The sequence below is a fragment of the Chinchilla lanigera genome, unplaced genomic scaffold (genome assembly GCF_000276665.1).
Source record: "Chinchilla lanigera isolate Chin_1 unplaced genomic scaffold, ChiLan1.0 scaffold00011, whole genome shotgun sequence".
In the NCBI taxonomy this organism is placed as follows: Eukaryota; Metazoa; Chordata; class Mammalia; order Rodentia; family Chinchillidae; genus Chinchilla; species Chinchilla lanigera.
This window is the reverse complement of record NW_004955412.1, coordinates 8,422,609-8,445,259: the sequence shown is the minus strand read 5'-3', so window position 1 is coordinate 8,445,259 and position 22,651 is coordinate 8,422,609. Positions and strand designations below refer to the sequence as shown.

Genomic DNA, 22,651 nt, shown 5'->3' with positions numbered 1-22,651 from the left:
GCTTGGCTGTCTTGGCATATTTCCCCGGAAGAATTCATGTAATAACATTTGTGCAAATACCATGATGGACAGTACAGTGGATGAGAGGGTTTATTTACTATGCTTCTGTTAAAGGTTGGTGGCATTGTTAGGAAAAGTGTTTTCTGACTTGGTAAATGTGTTCTAGTTCATTTAATTGATCAATATTAGGTTGCAAATATTCCATATAATCTTCTTGATGATTTGCTGCATTCTGTTTGCTAGTATCTTATTGAGGATTTTTGCATCTATGTTCATTAGAGAGATTAGCCTGTAGTTTTCTTTTTTGGTAGGGTTCTTCTCTGGGTTTGGACTCAGGGTAACACTTGCTTCCAGGAGTGATTTTGGAAGTACTGCTTCCCTTTCAATTTCATTAAAGAGTTTAACCATTAAATGCCATAATGGCATTAACTAATGCCATTAATGGCATTAGTTCTTCTTTAAATTTTTTGTAAAATTCAACAATGAATATGTCAGGGCCTGAGTTTTTCTTTGTTGATAAATTTTTCATCATATTTTCAATTTTATTGGCTGATAGCAGGTTACTTAGAATTTTTACATCTTCTTGATTTAGTTTTGGCAAGTCGATTGTGTCTAGGAATCTGTCATTTCTTCTTTCCATCTTATTAGAATATAGATTCTCATAGTAGGTATTAATAATCTGGATTTCTGTAGGATCCATTGTGATTTCCTCCTTTTCATTCCTAATTGCTTGAATTTTTGCTTTTTCTTTCCTCTTTTTGATGAGGTTAGCTAATGGTTTATCAATCTTATTTATTGTTTTAAAGAACCAATTTTTGATTTCTTGATTCTTTGTATTGTTTTCTTAGTCTCAATTGCATTATTAAAAAAACAGTGAGATTCTATCTCACCCAAGGAAGAAAGGCTACCATTACGAAATCAACCAATAAAAAATGCTGGCTGGCCTGTGGGGAAAATGAAACTTTTCTCCACTGTTGGTGGGAGTGTAGACTGGTGCAACCACTGTGGAAATCAGTAGGAGATTCCTTAAAAAACTCAGAATAGCCGTTCCATTTGCCTCAGTTATTTTTCTTCTGGGTATCTTCCCAGAAGAACTGAAAACATCATACCACAGTGATATATGTGCATCCAGGTTTATAGCAGCATGATTTGTTATAGCTAAATCTTGCAAACAACCAAAATGCATCAAATGATGAATGGATAAAAAAGATATTTTTTTTAATATAATGGAGCACTACTCCACATAAAAAAGGATAAACTGGAGACTTTTATAGGTAAATGCATGCAACTTGAGAGCATACTCAAGTGAAAGAAATTAGACCCACGTGCGTAAACACTGTATTGTCTTACTAGTGTGAGAAACTGAACAAGTAAATAAGATCCAGAAGGTACAATAGATATTGTGAATTGGGAAGAAACTGCCCAAAAGAAAAAATAAACTGGGATGGGAGATAGGGGAAAGGAAGGAAGGGGAATTAAAAAAATATATATACATACACAAGATAGTTAAGATAGTTATACTGCTAGTTTATCTTAGTTCATTGAAAAGAAAGTTTCGAACTAATATTGTTTGGAGAATATTTCTTGCCTATATCTTGTATTCTGAATAACTACTATGAAGGTAGCAATTTGCAATGTATTAATTATTGTTACTGTTCTACTAGCCTGTTTTTTATTTTTTTAATTTATTTTAAAGAGAGTAGTAAATGAGAAACAAAAAAAATAGCACAGTAGCAGCATACCAGTATCACAAACATAAGTAAATCAAAGCAAGAACATTTGAAGTGATACAGCGTCTCAAGACAAATTAATACAAATCAACAGTGGTTGTTACATTGCATATCACTATCCTCATTGCTGAGATTATCAGATGTAAGAATGAAAGATTGCTCAAACTATTAAAAAGGATAAGAAAATAATTCTTCAATAAAACATTAGAAATAATACAGAGTTTCACTAAACAAGATGGTAGGAATACACCATTGTAATTCCATTGCATATTGTTACCTTCAAACACCATATTGTTTCCTTGGTGTAGGAACCTGAAAGACTAGGTAAAATTCAAAATGTACAATAGATGATAGGAAAGGGAAAGAAATTGCTCAAATGAAGGAATGACTGGGATGAGGGAAAGAAGAAAAAAGAAAGAAGGAAGGTAAAATATAAATATATATATATGAATAGCTGCAGTAACTGTATTGCTCATGTCTGATGATGTACTGAAATTAGCAGTTAATGCTCACAGTTTTTTATGTTTTGATTGATTTTGCATGCTTGTGTCTGGTGATCTGAGCATCTACTAGCCTGTTTTGAAACTCTCTGTTTTTAGAATTTTTTCTCTCTTTAAAATAAAAGAAAAAAGTAGTCCATATATCTATTGATTATGCTTTTTGTCTAATTTTACATTATTCATTTTGATTTGTATTGGAATTTATGTTCATTCCAAGTCACATATGGTGGAAAAGTTTTTCCAAAATGGTATTTGCCAGTCATTGTTGATCTCATATAGAAATTTTAAAATAGTGTCGCATCTATTTTTGTTTTAAATTTTTTAACTTTTTATGACTATGCCTCTTTCAGAAAAAAGAATATACAGTTCCTAGTGTCTTCAGATTTTCTATCTAAATATTTATCATATTATACAGTAGATTACATAATGGCATCTAGGTCCTAAGCTATGTAACTTGTGAATATTACCTTGTATGGTGTAATGGTTGATACACTGTGTCAATTTGAGAAGCTTAGAAGTTTAATTCAGCAGGGGGTCAGGGTCCTCACTTTATAAACATCCTGAGCTTGTGGAGGAGGCGGGCAGGGAGATGGTGTGGACAGGTAGCAGCGTACAATATAAGGGAGGAAATGAGGCTGGTTTTCACCCACTGCCTTTTTGCTCTTGCTGCTTTTGCTGTCTTCTGCCACCTTGAACTGCTGCCCCCATCACTATGTCACCCTGCCTTGGAGCCAGCTGATTATGGACTGAAACCTCTACAAACTGTAAGCTAGATAAACCATTCCTTCCTTAATTTTGGGTGTAGGGTATTTTGTCTCAGCAACTAGAGAAAAGTAACTGAGACACATGGCAAATCATTATTTTCTATAATTAAGTTAAAGATTTTGAGCTGGAAAGATTATCCTAGACAGCCTGGATGTTTCTAACTGTGTCATCTCTGGAAAGGGAGGTAAGGAGAGATCGGCACATGATGTGAAGGTGGAGTCTGGAGAGGTTTGAAGATACGATGCTGATGACACTGAAGATGAAGGAAGTGGCCAAGTGTAAAGGATGCACGAAATGAAGTTGGAGAAACGGGAAAATGCAAGGAAGTAATTGTTCCCTGAAGCGTGGAGAGGAAGCTTGGCTGTGCCAACACTTGAGTTTTAGCCTAGTACAGCTAATTTCTCTTCCTAGCATACAAAAGATGTACAGAAGTCAGAGAATAAATGTGCGCTGTTTTAAGCACATTTGAGTGAGTTTGTGGTAATTTATTACAGCAGCTATGGAAAACTAGTATTTTTTTTTTTTTTTCTGGTACCAGGGATCAAACTCACGACCTTGCGCTTGCCAGGCAGGCGCTGTGCTGCTGAGCTAAATCCCCAGCCCTGGAAAACTAGTATTTATTGATAACATGTTGATGGTACATATAATTCAGGACCTAATTTTATTTTATTTCTCAAAGAGTCAAACAACTGAAACAGAAGTTTCCAACACTTCTCATTTCTTTTACTAAATTCCTATAAATAGTTGATCTTTTAAAATCTGGATTTGGGATGTATTTATTTGAATATTTTAGTGTTACAAATTTTAATATCTGGTAAAAAAGCATTTCCTTCCACCACCAATACTCCTTTAAATGCTTCCATTAGCCTCAAACATTCATACTTCCAGGTGAATGTTCCGAGTTATTTGCCCTTTTCGAGAAACTAGTTCTGGATATTCAGTTATACATTTTTCCTATTCCTTGAATGTCTGCTATATTATTTCATGTTTGTAGCTTTTTAAGGATTCTTCTATGCTTATATATACCAAGATTTACTTTTGTCTTTTCCCAGTTAATAAAATATGTAAGTCTATGTCTGTTGCTCAGCATAGTTATGATTCATTACTTAAGGTGTTTATCATTTTGATCTTCTTTTCATTAATTTTCTTTTTTTTTGGTACTGGGAATCAAACTCATGACCTCATTCTTGACCGGCAGGCTCTGTGCCACTGAGCTATATCCCTGACTCTTTTCATTAATTTTAAATATTTTGACATTAATGATTTTATTTTTCTTTGCTTCTTTTTTTTTAAAAATTTACATGATGTTTGATTGTCACTCTTTAGTTTTCACTGTTAACATATATTTGCTTATCCAAGATATTAACAAATATAGTTTCTATGATATTTACAATCAAAAATATTAAATTTTAAAGTCTACTATAAGCATTTCATATATTTATAAAAATAATGTTATTTGTAATTGTTAAACAAATATATTAAAATATATTAAAAATATTATTCACAATATCCTTATTTTACCTTTCAATTTATTATTTCTCCTTTCAATTTATTATTTCTGTTAAACCTAGGGCAAACAGCTTAAACTCTTTCTATGTTTTTGCAGTTTTTAAAATATACAGTAATTAGATATTATATTAGTTTATGGCCAATCATCATTACTTTTGATATCTGATGAGTCCAATTATTACAAAGCTGATTAATTTAATTTAAAAAACCTGATTATTTGCTTTATATGCAATTAATATACACAAGGTTTTTATTTGTCTGCTTTCTTACATAGCTGCTGCCTCCATTTTTGAATCATAGCTACTTTTTTTTTAGTGTTCTCTCCTCTTTACCATCTGCTCCACTTTGCGTCTTGGACTTACACAAAGGGATGATTTCAACAGACATGGAGAGCAGTGCACTGAATGTATAAAGTCTACGCCTAAAACAGAAAGTGAAGGCGGAGGAGCAGGGTGCGGGAGGTGGAGGCAGGAATAAGCAAATATTTAGCTAGAAATAGTGGCTTCAAATTCTTTGTGGCTTTATTACTCATGTACAGTAATTTCTGCCTTGCCTACATCGTTGAACTTCTTCTCATATGTTTAGATTTATGACGTTTTCCTCTTATGTTTTTATTTCTTGATTTGAACCCTTATATGTATTTTCTTGTTTCATAATAAATATCTTCAGAGATGCAAAATTCTTTGCTAGTACAAGGTTAGTTAAATCTCATATATTTTATGCTGTTTTTGGAACTGATTTTAAATTTAGAAAAATTTAATACCTCTTACACAAATTTACCTATTGCTAACATTTTACAATACACATTATATATCTGTCTACCCAACCCATCTGCATACATATTCCATGGATACTATTTAACTTTATCCTAAAAAAAGCATATTCATGGCTTTTTACTTCCATTTCAGTGCATAGTTCCTAAGAATGAACTAACATATATAAGTTGTGTAAATCAATGCCTGTTTCATTAAAAAATATGAATTATTCTAAAAGGAACATGTTTGAAAAAAAGACTAAAGCTTCAGCATAAGCTAATACAGATATAAGGATATGGGAATTGCTATATTAAAATTACAGAAAAATGGCAGAAATAGCATTGGCCTCAGAGAGATGCTGAGAAATAGTTGAGTGGTAAGGACTTAATGTGAAGAATATTTATGCTTACAGTGAGGAATATAAGACTGAGAACATACACTATAGAAAATGATCATGGGAACATAATGTTTTAATGGAGTTATGCAAAACAGCATCAGATTCCTAGGAGGAATATAGGAGGATTAAAAATGAAGGGTATTTAATGGTGTGGAATATATGGAGTATCTTCAATTTGAATACTTGAATGTTAATTTTTGAAGGTGTTACGTTCTGTGTAACTCATTCTGTGCAGTGGTGTATAGAATATTACGTATTTGCAAAGGATGAAAGGGTGAAGATGAAGGAAAATCCTGAGGACCAAGTGTTCAGTGATGATGACAGAATGTGTGATGGGAAATGAATGTGACAGTGAATAAGCACATTAGTCCTCTCAAGTGCAGCTTATAAGGTCTATTTGACCATTTATGGATTAAGGAGGTTCTGATCATGTACGTATAGATTGGGGAGGTTCTGATCATGTATATATGGATTGGGGAGGTTCTGATCATGTATGTATGGGTTGGTGTGGTTCTGATCATGTATGTATGGATTGTGGAGGTTCTGATGTATGTATGGACTGGAGAGGTTCTGATCATGTATATATGGATTGGGGAAGTTCTGACCACGTACATATGGCTTGGGGAGGTTACGACCATGTACGTGTGGATTGGGGTGGTTCCGATCATGTAGGCATGGATTGGGGAGGTTCTGATCATGTATGTATAGGTTGGGAAGGTTCCAATCATGCATGTAGACAAAGCATGCAAGAAACAAAAGGGGAGAAAGAGTGCTGACATAATGGGAAGGAAGCTCCCTTGAAACTGAGAGGAGGCATGGGCTCCTCTGAAGTTAGCCTTGGATGGAGGTTAGGGTTCCTTCTTGATGTCAGAAGAACTGGGAAGGAATAGGTGAGTGTTCAGAGCATCTTGATGTTGACAGAACTTGGTGGGGGACGATTATGTTAAATGGTGTCAGTCAAAGGAGGCTGACCCATAGAGAACCTCTTACCTCATGGCTGGGAAACAAAAACTGTGAGGAGTAAGAGACTGCGCTTCCACAATTTCTTCCAAGGCAGTGCCCTCAATGAGCTAAAACCTCCCAAGAGGCCTCATGTCTTAATGTTTAACCATCTTCCCTGGCTCCTGGCTGGAGACTGTCCATCAGCCAGCTTCAATAAAGCTTTGTTTTTTCCTGCCTTCTCGGTTTTCTTGTGAGTGCCTTTCTCTATGGACTTGCTTGCCATATCAACAGGAGTGTGGCAAGTCACATATTCTTTGCGTCCTAATGCCCGTAGGTTTGAATAGATGTCAATGAATAGTGATGCAGTTTGTGCTAGCAAGCAGGGGCAGCTTCACCAGTGTACGGCTCAGCAAACTTAAAGGAGATCTGCGAATCAAGCCTTCCACACATGGGTCTTCTGGGGACTTCCCAACTCCAAAGAAAGACAACGTTTAAAATAAATTTTAGTGTTATTTTGGGTGAGTGTGATGGGGGCTGAGAAAATCTGACTAGGTACCTACATTTATTCAACTTATTCAAGTATATGTAGACAAACTAAGAGAGAAAAAAAATATAAAATCTGACAAAAATATGCACTAGTAAGTGTAAAATATTGATCAATACATTTCATGTATTAAACAAATACCTTTAAGAAGGAAACAATTTTCTGTAAATTTGGAAAATTCTACAGTTAAACCATGAAATAAGAAAAATCTCACAACTGTGGTCTGTATTTGAATGGGAGCATTAGGATGCAAGCAAGGTGTCATCATAGATTTAACTATCTTTTTGGTAAGATGATAGATGCACCATAAATTTACAGAAAACTAGAGTGGGTGATAATTTATATTTATATCTTATTCCATACCCCAAAGAGTAATCTAAACAGTGTGTTCTGATTTAAATTAACTTATATATGAGTGCTATATGTTTTACTAGCATTTAAATGACATACTGAAATATACCATGGATATAGGAATCCAGGAGTTAAAGTTACTGGTGCTTTATAACATATTTCTGTTTTGTTTTTTTTTTTTTTAAATGAGAAGAAAAAATTTCCTCTTGGAAGCTGAGGCAAGAAGACTGCAAGTTTAACCTATTCTAGCAACTTAGCAAAATTCTGCCTCAGAAGAAAGAATAAAAAGTGTTGGGGATGTAGCATAGTGCAAAGTCCCTTGGTTCAAACCCCAGACTGCACAAGAAAAGAAGCAAAAACCTTTAAAAATATGATCTGATTTCAAATGTAAATGTTAAACTCTGACTAAAGCCTGCCTACCCTGATGATTCATATATTTGACACCTTCTTAGCACTTATGGATGTGTTTTACAATGCTCATTTTCACTTGTTCACACAGAGCATTTGACTTTTCATTTAATTTTCTTGTGTGCAGAATCTTCCACAATGGTTTAGTGTTTGATCATGCCACTATTTTATTTTTAAGTAACTACTATGATCCTTTTACCTCAGGCACAGATCCAAATTCTCAGGCAGGGCATTCACAATCTGACATTACCTCTTCCCATCTATCCTAAACATCTCATCAACCTAATTCTCCATGCCAGAATCTCCCAGTCCATGCTTTCTCTTCTCAAGGAATACTGAGTTGTTTATTATTTGTGTTATGTCATACTCTTGTACCCATTCTTGTTTCTGCAAAACACCCCTTTCCCTCCATTTCAACTGAAAAAATCCATCAGTTAGTCTTTAAGATCTATTCAGCTCAAATGCAATCCAGTCTGAAGCTTCACCTGTCTGTGAACAAAATGACCTGTCTTTTGTGTATCTCTGCAGTCTTGTGTGTGCCTCAACCAGAGCATATCCTTATCACGTGGTATGCTTATCTGCATGGGAGCCTGCTATTTCATTTCATCCACTATTACCCAGACATCTATTGCATGCCCGTCTCTGACCTAGGTCTGAGGAGTCAGAGCACAACATGATACTTTGCTCAGCTCATAGTTCGCTCCCTGGATCCTAATCTTCTCTTGCTACTGAGCCTGTGCTCCAGAAAATCTAGCCAGCTCACCACTCACATTGATCCTTACCATCTTGCTTATTTCCCTGTACTCAACTTCCCCTCCCTGGGATGCCTTCTCCCTGTATTAACCTCTTAGAAGCCAATCAAATTCTACTCCTCCTTTGAATGTGTGTTAGTCCCTAATCTGATATATTAATATTTAGTGTCAATCTGATAGTTTACACATAGACTTACCTACCATGGAACATATAGGACATCACCACAGACATTATTTAACTCAACAGAGTGATTTAACTCATAGTAGGAAGTCACATTTTTACCTAAGCTCCACTTATTCATAGTGATTCATGTGAGCATCTGTTTTTGGAAGTACCAGATGTGTTTGTTCTTTATAAAGGTACTGGGTGTGACTTATTTTTTTCTCTTTTCTTTTAGAAATAAAAAAAACATTTTTATATGAAAACCAAAGCAACTCTTTGTGTCCTAAGATTGAAATATGTATTTGTATGGTAATTTGCTTGTCTTGCAGTGATCCGTGATGTAATCCTCTGAATTTATCACTAGAGAAGATAAATTTTCCAGTTTAAACTAAATTTTAATTGTATAAAACTGCCAATGCCACTGTTCTCATGCCAATATTATCCTTTATCCACCCACAGATGATGTTTCTTAGAAGACAACTTTGTTCTTCTCTCATAAAAATTCATTTAGAAGAAAACTGGCACATGCATATGTTTTACTTTCAGTATTAAACTTGGCATTACCACATAGGGCTGGCAGGCCCCACTATGCTTGCCTTGTTGTCTACCATTACGTGGTCTAGTTGTACAGCCAACACCTGTGGCCACACAAAAGACCATACACAGCAGCTGCAGGACTCAAATGTTCATGCCGAAATAAATTTCTAAAGCTGAAATATCTGGATCTGTGAGTGGCTCTATTTTTTGAGACCTTAAGAACTGTTAGGATTGCCTGGTGCTTCAGAGTGTTATTTATTGCCTAGGGTCTGCTTACTCCACTCTTTTCTTTGCCTGTCTCTGATTAAATTAAAGGTGGAGGTTCTCTTTGGCATAATAATGTAGCAGTCCAGAGCACAGATTTCCAGGCCAAACTGGTGGCATTTGAAGCCTGGATCTGCTACTTCCTGTGTGATCTTATATAGGTTTTATAGCTTGTATGAGCATAACAGTTTTCTCATCAGTAAGACTGAAAGGATAATACTCACCTCTTTCTAATCTATAATGATTACATAAATTTGGCTATATAAAAGCTTCCAGACCATGATGTGCATTGTAAGCACTATATAAATGCTTCTGATCACTATTAGATTATGAATTCTTGAAAAATCTCAGCTGTCACTTAAAAGTACTTTTTCATAATATCTAATAAACCTTTCACTTGTTTATAAATTTTCCTTTCCATTTGTACTTCTGTAGGATATGATTTTTTTTATCCAAAAAAGTGTATAAGGGTCATCAAATATATTAGTCTTATGGCTAATCATGTTGAATTTAAGATAAAATACTAGTTTTTCCAAATCTTCTTTTAGAATTATTTAAAGAATATAATATACCACAGAATTACCAGTGGTTAAAGGCTAAAAGAAAAAAAATACATATTTTCCTTGTTGGATTAAGGGCAATTAGACACTCCATGAATTCCACACATGTTCTAGAAGCCAGCATGTTTTTCCAGGGCTCAGGAGCTGCTGAGAGCCCTCCTCTGGGAGGGGATGGGAGGATTCTCTCACTATGTAGAGTGTGTGTGCTCAGTCCTTTCTTGCATTTACAAATCACTTTTGTCAGTTTAAAATTTCATCAAATTTTATCCAACAAATATACATGAGTAATTTCTTGGTCCCCCATATAGTTCTATTCTTTCTTTTCTTTCTTTCTTTCTTTCTTTCTTTCTTTCTTTCTTTCTTTCTTTCTTTCTTTCTTTCTTTCTCTTTCTTTCTTTCTTCTTTCCTTCTTTCCTTCTTTCTTTTCTTGTACTAGGAATCAAACTCAGGACCTTGCACTTGCCAGGTAGGCACTTGTGCCATTGAGCTACAACCCTGGCCCCACCTCAGGTATAATTCTAGACCCCAAGAAAATAGCAGCGAATGAACAAAATGCCCTGCTGTAACAGAGCTTATATTAAATAGGTAAATTAAATAGGATGAGATGTGGTGAAATGTGTTATAGAGAAAGAAGTGAAACAGTAAAGGAGGATAGAGAACACCAGGAAAGAGAACAGAGGCGGTCAGAACAGGTCTCACCATGAGAAGGACTCATTAAAACCTTGAGCAGGGGAGTCAGTGGGTCTCTTTGCAGCTGTGGAGGATTCCAGGCAGAGATGGGAACATATACAGAGGATCTGAGGGCGAGGTGCTCTGGATGACCTCAGAAAAATTTTGATTTTACCCGGGATAAAATAGGAGAACCCGGGACAGCTTCCTGAAGAGAGGTGGTGTGATTTGCCTGTTTTAGAAGGTTCACTATGGATGCCGTGATGAAAAGATAAAGTTTGAAGTAAGAGCAGAAGCTGAGAGAACACCTCTACCTTTGTTCTACTTTTTAATTAAGTTAGATCCAACCAGAATTTTGGAAATAAGTGCAAATTCACTGTAAAGTTAAAAGTGCTGCTATTAGATTGTGATTCTAAGTTTAATATCGGAAGCTCACATTAATAACAACATAAGATATAAGGCAACATAAAACAAAATTAGTTCATATAACATTTTTCTTTCTTTTTTGTTTGGTACCAGGAATCGAATTCAGGACCTCATGCTTGCCGGGCAGGTGCCGAGCTGCACCAGTTGACATTTGGCATAATCTTCATTTGTTATTTTATAGTCGGGGCTTCGAGCAGACCTGTGATGCTACGGTATTCCCAAATAATGGGAAATAGCACTGTGTGAGGGGAAAGAGTTGAGTGTTATCTACCCAGTCACTGAACAGAATATTTCATTATTATCTTGAAAGTTGGAAACTAAGACTTTGTAGTTCAGAGATGTAATATATCAGGTGAAAGCACTTATGTTTATGATATTAGGGGTTTATAATTTTGTTTCCATGGCACCCGTTATCACATCTTTACATAGAACCCAAAATAAACTGCACAAAAATTGAGTTGCTTATATGACTAATTTTTTGAAAGGTATTTTTGTATTATACAAAGTCAGTTTTAGTAACGAATGCACACACACAGGAAAACCTCTAGCATCTTTTTTTTCTGTATGATGACTATATTGATAGCATACATTTTCCATGAAGATTCAAAGTTAAGAGTGGGAAAGTTTTTCTAAGGAGACAGCTGACAAATATCTTATGCTCTGTATGCCACACAGTCTCTAATGGAACCACTGAATTCCATCATGGTTGAGGGGAAACAGGGATGATATATTAATAAAAGTGTGGCCAAGTTTCAATAAAATTTTACTTACAAAAAAACTGGCCGTCAAATTTGGCCTGCAGGATGTAGTCTTCTTATTCCTAATCTAGAGATTAGGAGGGAAAATTTTCAGAGGTCTAAAGGTTTGTGGAAACTGGCATATTTTAGTTATTATGTGTACACGAGGGCACTGTTTCCGGCCTGGTCTTGTCTCTGCACTTGAGCATCTTCTGTTCCATATTTATTTCCACTTTTCACTTTCTCACTTATTTCATTAGTTAATATGCTGGCTTCATGGTTTCTTCACATTCATTTTAAATTTGTGTGATGTACATGATTCATCCATGTTTTGACTCTTGCTATTATTATTGATTCAATTTTACTTTTGTTATTTCTTGAATTATTATTATTTATTTTTAAACTTAAACACCTGTATAAAGAAGACTAACGCTGAATAGGAGTATTTCTCCATACAGAATCACAAAACCATGACTATTCCCTCATCTGTTCCACTCTGCATCCTGTATTATTCTCTGCTGAATTTAGCTGCATTATGGCTTCTGGTAACTTGGGCTGCTGTTTGAATCTCTTTTTGAAGGTTGGAAGGCTTCATGATCCTCTCCTCCTGAGGACATTCTTAGGCTTTGTATAGATATATATCTGAAGGTGTCACGCGCTCATCACATACTTCTGGATTTGCTGAGTCCCTTGGCTAAATAGTCAACTATCCGACTGGACAGTTGTGGCCTCATTCTGATAACTTCATGTTTTTGATTGGTCCCTTGTATTTAGCATAGGAAATCCTACCTTGTTTCCATGTTTTTAGACAAAAAGCAATAATTTCCAATTCAAGGGTAAGGAGCAAGATCATTTTAAAAATATCTTTCAGTAACTTTAATATTAGTAATAAAAATATGCACTGTGTGAAACCTGGAAATGTTCAGAAGGGACGCCAGCATGTATACATTTCATCTTTCAAGAAAATCAATTAAGACTGTGTGGGTACTATAACAATTGCTTGTGTTTGGGGCTGGGGATTTAGCTCAGCGGCAAAGCGCCTGCCTGGCAAGCGCAAGGTCGTGAGTTCGGTTCCCGGTACCAGAGAAAAACCAAAAAAAAAAAAAAAAAAAAAAAAAAACAATTGCTTGTGTTTTTAGATGATTTATGCATTTTTTTCAACAGAATGTTTTGGTAACTTCAGGATGAAAAGGAACCTAAAGGAATGATGTGGTGCAGAATCCCGATGTCAAGTTAATGAATGATCATTCTTCCAAATGTGCTCTTTCCATAAATTGTTACAAAATGAAGTACAAATGGACAAGAAAGTGCACAACATTCTGGCTGTGAAAGATTTGGAAATTAAAACAACACTGAGATTCCATCTTACTCCAGAAAGAATGTCTTTCACTAAAAAAAATAATAACAGATGCTGGTGAGGCTGTAGGGAAAAAGGTTGCCTTTTACATTGCTAGTGGGAGTGTAAACTAGTACAACCACTATGCAAAGCTGTACAGAGAGTCCTCAGAAAACTAAAACTAGAAATTCCATGTGACCCAGCCATTCCTCTTCTTGGTATGTTCCGAAGACAGTTAAAAATATCGTACAGCACTGATAAATGTATACTCATAACAGCACAATTCCTAACAGCAAAACTTTGGAAGTGGCCTATATATATTTACATACTGGAATACTACTCAGCCACAAAAAATAAATTTGATTCATTTGTTAAAGAAATGGATACACGTTGAGATCATAATATTAAGTGAAATCAATACACAAGCTTAAATACTGCATAACTTCTCTTGTAGGAGCAACTCAAAGTAAAAATAATTTTAAAAAATTAAAGATAGAGAATAGGAACCAGGTACATGTTTATATTTTGGGTTTCTCATATAAGAGAAACCATGTGATATTTAAACTGTGTGCCTGATTGATTTTACTCAACATTAACTCAAGTTGCACCAGTTTTCTTACAAGGGTATCACATTTACACTTCTTTATGGCAGAGTATGGCAGTCTTTTAAATAAAAATATCACATTATCTATTCATCTGTTGAGTCGAATCATCATGTACCATAAGTATACATGAATAAAACAATATAAATTGAAAAAAAAGAAAGCAGAGAGCTAGATCTTCTGCTAGTGAGAGGGGGATCAGACGGGGGCGGGAAGAGAAGGAGGGAAAAGGAAATAAGAAGAATGAAGATATGTGAAGTACATGTGCCTACACCTTAAAATGAATGTAAACATGTATTAATAAAAACTGAAGAAAATGAATCTAGAGTAAGAGGTAGTACTCAGATAAGGTTTAATTTAAAACATACTAACTAAAATTGTTCTCTATTTAAAAAAAAATACTTGCAGTAAAAATAATTCCTTGACTCGCAGACTGTTAAACTATTCACTGGCACAATTGGAGTAGGAGGGTGATTTTTAAAACAATAAAAATTCCCCTTGTTTATTTTTACTTTTCTGTTTATCTCTTTGGAAAACTACCCACCTTTCTCTCACTACAGTAATATGAAGCTAGTGCATGAACATGATTCTCAAGTGTGTCATCTTAACTGAATATCCACTTTGATGATTTAAATCTTGCTTATTCATTATACTATATATATAGTGTATATATATATATGTATATATGAAACTCCTATATATGTAAATGTAATTAGGAGTATGTTCTTTCTAATATAAATTTACCGTATAAGGGTATTTTTGGTACTTAATGGGCACATAGGCTGTATGTTTCTATATGTCATTTTTTCTGTATACTTGAAAACTGGATAATATAATCCTGATGATATTAAATTCAAAGATGAAGTAGTCGAGATGCTTCAAATAACATACATTTCAGGTAAAAATGTATAGTAGAATGAACATAATTCATGAAGTATAATATAAAGCTATCAGAAAACATGATCTTTAGTATAAGTCAACGGGAAAATGTTAATGTTAATTTCATATTTACTTACTGTCTATTTCTGAATTGGCCTTCTCAGGTTGTGTTTAAGGTATTTTAAGATGCTCACAAATAGAAAAGCTTTTAAAATGACTCATAGTTTAAATCTTCCCTAAGTGAGAATTGATAGAAATGTGCCTCTTACATATGTTGCTCTAAAATTCATATGAAAAGTGCTAAATGGCTCCCATGGAATAGGGAGAGAAGGCAGTGTACACACACATAAAATACTCCATAGCTTGGAATCCTTTTTTGGCAAGGCATGGATATATCACCGGGCAAACATGTAAAAGGCTTAGAGAGCAATATGTCTCACAGAATTCCTTCATCTGCCTTCCACATGAAAGTGACAGACTCTTAAAAAGACAATCAGTTCAGCTGTTTTCCTCCATTAGAGAATGCTTGTGTGTTATGATCTTAGTCTGGCACCTACTGAAATGGAATAAAATCTTTGTAATGAACTTTGGAAAATAATAGAAGCATAGTTTTTTATATCATAATTTTAACTATTTTTAGATACTAAAGTCTTTCATTCTATTCCCAGACAGTACTCATTGTCATATAAAACATTAAAAAAAGGTCTTGGACTATTGTCATCTGTTCATTAACTTTTTATTCTGCATGAATGAAAGATTACAATTACATTACAAACGTGCTGCTTAGTAATTCTCAAAAGTACTTAACTCAGTGGCAGAGAGACATCACATAACCCTACTGAAATCTTAGTGAACACTGTCATCACAAAGGCTGCCAATCTTTACTTCCATCTTTGTGTAAACACCATGTGCCACAGATTTCAATCAAAACAGATGAAACCATTTGCAAAACTCCAAGACCATTTTCACCTGCATGCTTTAACCTGTGCTGCCTGGAATGTTCTCTCCTGTCACTGTTCTTTTTCCTAGAAAAATTGTTTCCTTTAGACTTTTTTTTTTTGTTCCTCCACAGTCCTAATCTACTACCTGATGTTCATGCATGTCCTTTTCATTTTGTATTTGTTTACTTAACACAAATTACCATGGTCCCTAAATCTGATTCAATCTATCATTTCTCAGACATTTATGTAAAATGTTCTTTATGCTACTTTATTAATGAGTCTACAATTTTTTTGGATGAAGCAAACACTTGAACTACACTGTCAGTGTAAATGCTTGAAACACCTGTGGTGGGTACATACTCCACAATAAATGAGAACAATATATGAAAGAAATTTGGATAATACTGTGATAAACAAAAAGAATATTCTAGTTGAGTAATTATAGACATAGTTAGAAAATAATTGTACAAAAGTTATTAGCTTGACTTTAAACTAGAATTTACCAAATTATAGGTTTAATTTTTTTTATCACAAAAAGGCATGAAAGAATTTTTGTATTTCAATGGAACTGTTTTAGGTTTTGCTTATGGTGGTGTTTATATGACTTTATGCCTTTATTAACATTTTGAGAGCTGTACATTAAAACTTGACTGTAGTATATAAGTCCTACAAAGAAGAGTGTAATAAACTTTTTAGAGAAAAATACACAGAAACACCTTCATGACATCATATTGTAGTTCTCTTAAACAGTACACAAAAATCACAGGAAATAAATGCAAAGTTCAGTGATATTGAGATTAAGAATTTCTGTTCATTTGCAGACATTATAAAGGGAATAGAAAAGCATCCCCCAAGTGGTAAAGGGTATTTGTAATTCACACATCCATGAAGAACTTACACCCAAAATATATAAACAATTTATAAGTTCAATAAGGAAAGAATAAATAATTTCTTTGGAAAACTAAAAACTTCACAAAAAATGATTTCTAAATGACCAGTAAGTGATTTTCAAATAGCCAGTTGATGGAGTTGATCAATCATCAAGATAATGCAAATTCAACCCAGATGTCATACAACTATACACCTCCCCAAATAACCAAAATTAAAGACAACTGATAAGTTCAAGTATTGGTGAGAATGTGGAGTTAAACAAAAAATCTCATATGCTTATGGGAATATGAGTAATATATGAAAAGACATGCCAAATATTGTTAGGACACTTCTTATAATGGCCTCAAATTGAAAAATTCCATCAGTAAATGAACAAAGTATATTAGATTCACACAAAGGACTGCTATAAACCCAGTGGGAGCTCAAGAACCACAACTAAATCAGCAATAATATGCCTGGCTTTTACAAATCATATAGAAAACTTAAAAACCCAAACACCCGAGATTATATACTTTCTGATTCTATTTATATACATTTCCAAAGCAGCACAGCTATTCATTAATGTCCGGTTAGTTTTACACAGTGGGAGATGGTACCTGGCAGAATGCACAGAGGGGAATGTGGGAAATCAGCACAGTTTGTAACACAGATAATTAAAAGCAGTAAATGACTCTGGGATTTGTGAAGAGAGAAAACCTTGTACGCATCTCTGCAGATGTGAACTATGGGAGGCTGGGCGATGAATGAGGTGGAGAAAGGCCTAAGAAAAAAGTCAGGAGTTAGTAAGTGAAAGAATGATACAAAGTGTTATGAGATGCGTGTACTCTCCTGTGACAGTCTCCTAAACTTTCTTCGGTGTTCTCCTCTCACCAAAGACAAGCATCCTCCCAGAAATTACATCATGAGAACAGCAGAGAGTATATAACTTGCTCAAATCATCCAATCTTTCTCTCTGTCACTGCTTTTCTTATGGTTTCTTAGGCTCCAAAATAGCAAAGGGAGCTGAATTTTAGGGTCTGGTGCCTACCATACTGCAACCTAGCAGAGATCGCTCAGACTTCAATATAGGGCGAACACTGTAATTCATGGTCGCATTCCTGTACACATCCATTGTGCCTGTAGCACCAGTCTCCTGGCTTGATATAAAGAATGACTTCCAGGGTCATATGAACATCTTCTCGGCCTGTCTAGCAAAGTGCAATGAGAATCATGTCACCTGGCCTGTTCATGGAGTGTTCATTGGAACATGGTTGGTTTTGTCTTTCTCCCTTTGTTTTTTTGTGACAGTGTTTCTTAGTTTTTTTTTTTTTTTTTAGTTTTTTTTCTAGTACCAGGAATCGAACTCATGACCTTGTGCTTGCCAGGCAGGCACTTTGCCGCTGAGCTAAATCCCCAGCCCCGGTGTTTTTTAGCTTTAAGACTACATGTAAACAACACAAAATGTCTCCAAGGCAATACTTAGAAGAAGGAGAACTCAGATACCCCACTGATTATGAAGATGATGAAGAGAAAGAGAAGTAATTCTTGACTTCTGCCAGGAAAGTTCCTATTGGCAATGTATGTTACTTTTTGGTACAGATGTCAGTAGAGGTGATCTTCTTGATCATCCTTTTGTATTATCAGCGACCACTGGTTACAAAATATATTTGTTACAGTAACAACTTGTGTAGGTGGCCTTACTCATGTGTGTTAACTGGGACACAGGAGAAGACCATAATCATCTACCCCTGAGTGGTAGCCCTGACTTTCTGCATTGCATTCTTCCTGTAAACCATTAACAGATGTATATTCCCATGGGTGAGAGGCACAAAGGCTCCATAAACTCCTCATCATTGAGAACCTGTGCAGTGGGTGTACAACTGTCCACAAGTGATCTCGTATTGAAGCGATACGTATTCTGTTTTTATTTACTGTTCCCTGATGCTGTTATCTTGGGGAAAAATGTGAAATGTGACAAACCCACTTTCTCCTTACAAAAGTGATCACTTTATTTCAGCTTTGGAGGTTTCAGTTCATGGTTGTTGGTTCTGCAGTGTCGAAGGCTGGGTGAAAGTGGAACTTCAAGGGAACACATGGAAGAGAGAGTTTCCCACCTCGTCACAGCCAGGAATTGAAAGAAAAGGTTGAAAGACTAAGCCTTCCCAACGGGGTATGGACAAGAGATGTCCTGGGAAAGTGTGTGCATGCTCCCACATGTGGGTAACACTCCAATTATCCATGTCACTAGGAAAATGCTTCTAACAAGTTAGTGGATTTCCAATTTAAAACAAGTTAACCTTAGGAAACAATATTTAAAAATTACCAACTCTTGTATAAATATTTCTACACAGGTGGAAGACTAACCTATGAGACGAATCTGTATGGATTGTGAGTTATGAATGGTTTTTACATTTTTAAACCTTTGGAGAGGGATGCAAAAGAAAAATAGTATTTTAGGAAACCTAGAAATATTTAAAATTCAAATTTCAGTGCACATAGGTTTTTACAAGAACTGGTTGTACTCACTCATTTATACATTGCCAACAGCTGCTTTTCACTGCAACATCAGAGTGAGTATTTGTGACGGAAACCATACGGTCTATAAGGACAAAAATATCTACTACCTGCCTCTTTACAACAGAGGTTTGTGCACCCTAGGACAGACAGTATTTCCTTACTAAGTAAGGCATAATAAACATAGCATGAGTTTCTTGGAACATAGTATAACCTAGTGGTGAACATCAAGAGTTAGTTCAACCACAGATACAGTTGTCCTATCTTTGTTCTTGAGTGCTTTGAGACTGGGGCGAATTAATTGAACCAAGTCTTAATGATCTTAAGACTAAAGCAGGGTAATTCTGTTTACCTCTTGGGCTTTGGGAAAATTCAATATGTAACATGCATAGTAAAATACTCAGTGCATAATGGCAGTGTGTTGTGGGAAAAAAGATGGCAAAAGATTCATTTGCAAATACAAAACAAAAGAAACTTTGTTAATATTCAGAAAAATATAGTTCAGGACAAAGTACATTTTAAAGGAGAGAGGAATATATTACATAGGCTACAAATGGGCCAGTTTACCAGGGAGATACTAAAAATTTTAATATTTTTAATTAAAATGTCATATGTACAACAGTAATTTATTGAACTTCCTTAAGAAGTTGAGAAAACTATGATCAGTATAGAAGACTTCCATGTTCCTTTCTCATTTTGGTCAAATTGTCAGAAATTTAATAAAGATGCATGTGTGAGACTTTACATACAATGATTACACAAAGAACTTTGTAGCTGAAAGTTAAACAATGAATATTCTTCTTTAACCCTTGAAACATCAGTAAATTTGACCATATACTAGAACATGAAGTAATTCCTCAAACATTTAATAGAATTAACATCATAAATCCATTGATCAGTTCATAACAATGCATTTTATATATCCTGTAAAATATTACATAAAAAAGCCTTGATAGCCTTAAAATCTTGAAAGATGGAGAAGCATTGGTTATTAAGCTTTTACAGACTTCATGCCCCAGTGTTTGAAGGTATGCTGTATTGAAATTCTGGGGAATAGTTACTTTAAATATTCTACAGATTAATCTAGAAAATAAAATAAACTGTATTCTGTAATGTATTTAGAAGGCCAATTTAACTTTGCTACAAAGTCATCAACTACATTATGATACATTAAAATTACAAGACACTATGGAATAGAATTCCAAGAAGAAAAGACTAATTGAGGGTTTACACTGGAAAATTCATTCAAGAGATTTGGGGACAGATGTGCAGCACAGAAAAAGCTGGTTGATACAGGAAGGTGAAGAGGGTCCAGGCAAAGGTTTCTGTGATTTGAACGAAGAGGAGAGGATGAATTTAGGATATTTTTAGGTGATACACATATGGCAGACCGAAGATTGTTTGGGTGTGATTGTAGGAGGCATAAAAAATAGTAAAAATGATTCCTGTATTTCTAGCTTGTAAGGCAAAGTGCCCTGCTCTGTGATACAGGACAGAGAATGTACCAGAAGCAGCAAGTTTAATGATAAAACAATTGATTCCCCTTTGGAATGTTGAGTTTTGATATACAAATGGAACATCAATAGTAACTATGTAAGTGAATCTGGCTCAGGGGAGAAGACTGAATTCTAAATGCGGATTTCAAAGTCACTGTTATACAAGTGGGATGGAGACCCTACAATTCATTCATTTGTATTGAGCAGGTGTGACTATGTACAGGAGCACTAGTCTCCTTAAGAAAAATCCAATGAATGAGACAGAAGCTCTGCTATTACAAACCTTGAAGAGACATATAGTGAAAGCATAGAGTAAAAATATAGTGTTTGATATAGAGGAGCACACAGCAGGGAGTTTTACACTCTTGAGGGTGAGCATGTGGGAAAAGACTTCTTGGAAGTTATGCTCAGATCTGAGAAAAAATGGAAGTTATCCAGGGAAAAAGGGTTTGCAAAAATGGATGAGGTTGAAGGAATAACATCTGCACAGCTATCAAGGCAAGATAAAGAATCCAGGGTATTCAAACTCTTTTAAAAGCCCATTTTTCCCCGGGCATGTTTCAGGGGAACTAGGTCATACAAAGATATTGGAGAACCAATCAGGAGACAGACTGTTGAGATTCTTTTCAGAAGTCTGGACTTCATATGAAGGGTAATGAAAAGTCATGCAATGATTCTTACTAGGAATATGACACATGTATTTTATACTTAAGAAGTTTATAGAGGAGGCAGAGTAGGTGAAGACAGGACCCAGAGAGAATGCTGGACCTCTAGGAGAAGCAGGAAGAAGGGAAGGCTGGAAAGAAAAGGAGAATCAGCAAAGGACCTTCATGCTGTGGTTTGCTTGTTTACTACTTTAACATTTAAAGTCAGTAACGTCCATGTTTTGAAGGTCCAAGAATTGTCACATAAATATTACCCAAAACCTTTGATTCATAATAAACTATTAAAATGATAAATATTTTTCAAAATTTAAGGAAAGGCTATTATAGTATTAGTGCACTAATAGAATAATGGTGGTTGTAAAAGAATATCAGCTATAACTTACAGTGTTTACTATATCTGAGGAACTTTATAAGTAATTTATATATAAATGATAGTGACTGAGTAGATTTTATTTTTAGTACTATTTTCTCAGGCTAGGAAAATTAAATCTAGTACTGTCAGGGAACTTACCAAAGGTCAAAAGTGTGAAAAATAGTAAAGCTGATATTAAATACTGGCACTTAACATTGTGATCATGCAGTTATTCTACACAGATACCATCTGGACTACAGAGCTAAAAATTTCTATTTGCACAGGCAAAGGATTGGCATGTATTTGACAGCTCCCATTAGAGGGAATTTAGAATTCTTTTCAATGGATAGCAAGGTACTGCCTTCCTTTGTCCTAATATCTACCTGTTGTAACAGCATGAATAATTTATAAAGCACATTATTGAGTAAACCTTAACCTATGACATGGTTTACATTGTATTTTAATTTTAATTGTCAAAATCTTGCACATGCTTGTGTTATATTTGTAAAGAAAAATTATTGAGATAATGTTTTCAATCAGCTGTCTAAAGGGATTTTTTCCATAGATCTTCAGAGAAGAAACATTTCTAAAATAAAACTCATCAGGAAATCATGAATCATTTGTAAACCTTACTGCTGTGGAAAGACCAGGGTCATTGAAAATACGGAACAGGTGAGACAGCTTAGGCAGCTTTGTCCTTTTCAGATAAGAAAATTGTTAAAGCATTAGCTCCCTGTTTTATCAACCCACCGATTGTTAAGAAGCAGTTCTCCTGTTCTTAAAATTCAGACATGGTTGAATAATTCAATTGACAAGTTCAGTGTCTGCTAGGGACTCTAGCAGAGGAAAAAATTATTTCTCCAAATTTAACATTTAAAAAATAATCAAAATAGTTAATAGGAGAAATAGCAGAACTCTGTTAGCTTTCTATACAGTCATTTGTTAATTAACTTGTTGGAATTTGGAATTTTGATGGGTTAGGGTCCA

The 22,651-nt window shown here is 35.0% G+C and overlaps 1 protein-coding gene across 8 annotated transcripts in view; it reads right to left on the bottom strand.

The window, feature by feature from the left end:
• Gria4 (glutamate receptor, ionotropic, AMPA 4) overlaps positions 1 to 22,651 on the bottom strand; it is a 337,970-nt gene that overhangs the window by 198,897 nt on the left and 116,422 nt on the right. The window lies entirely within an intron of this gene.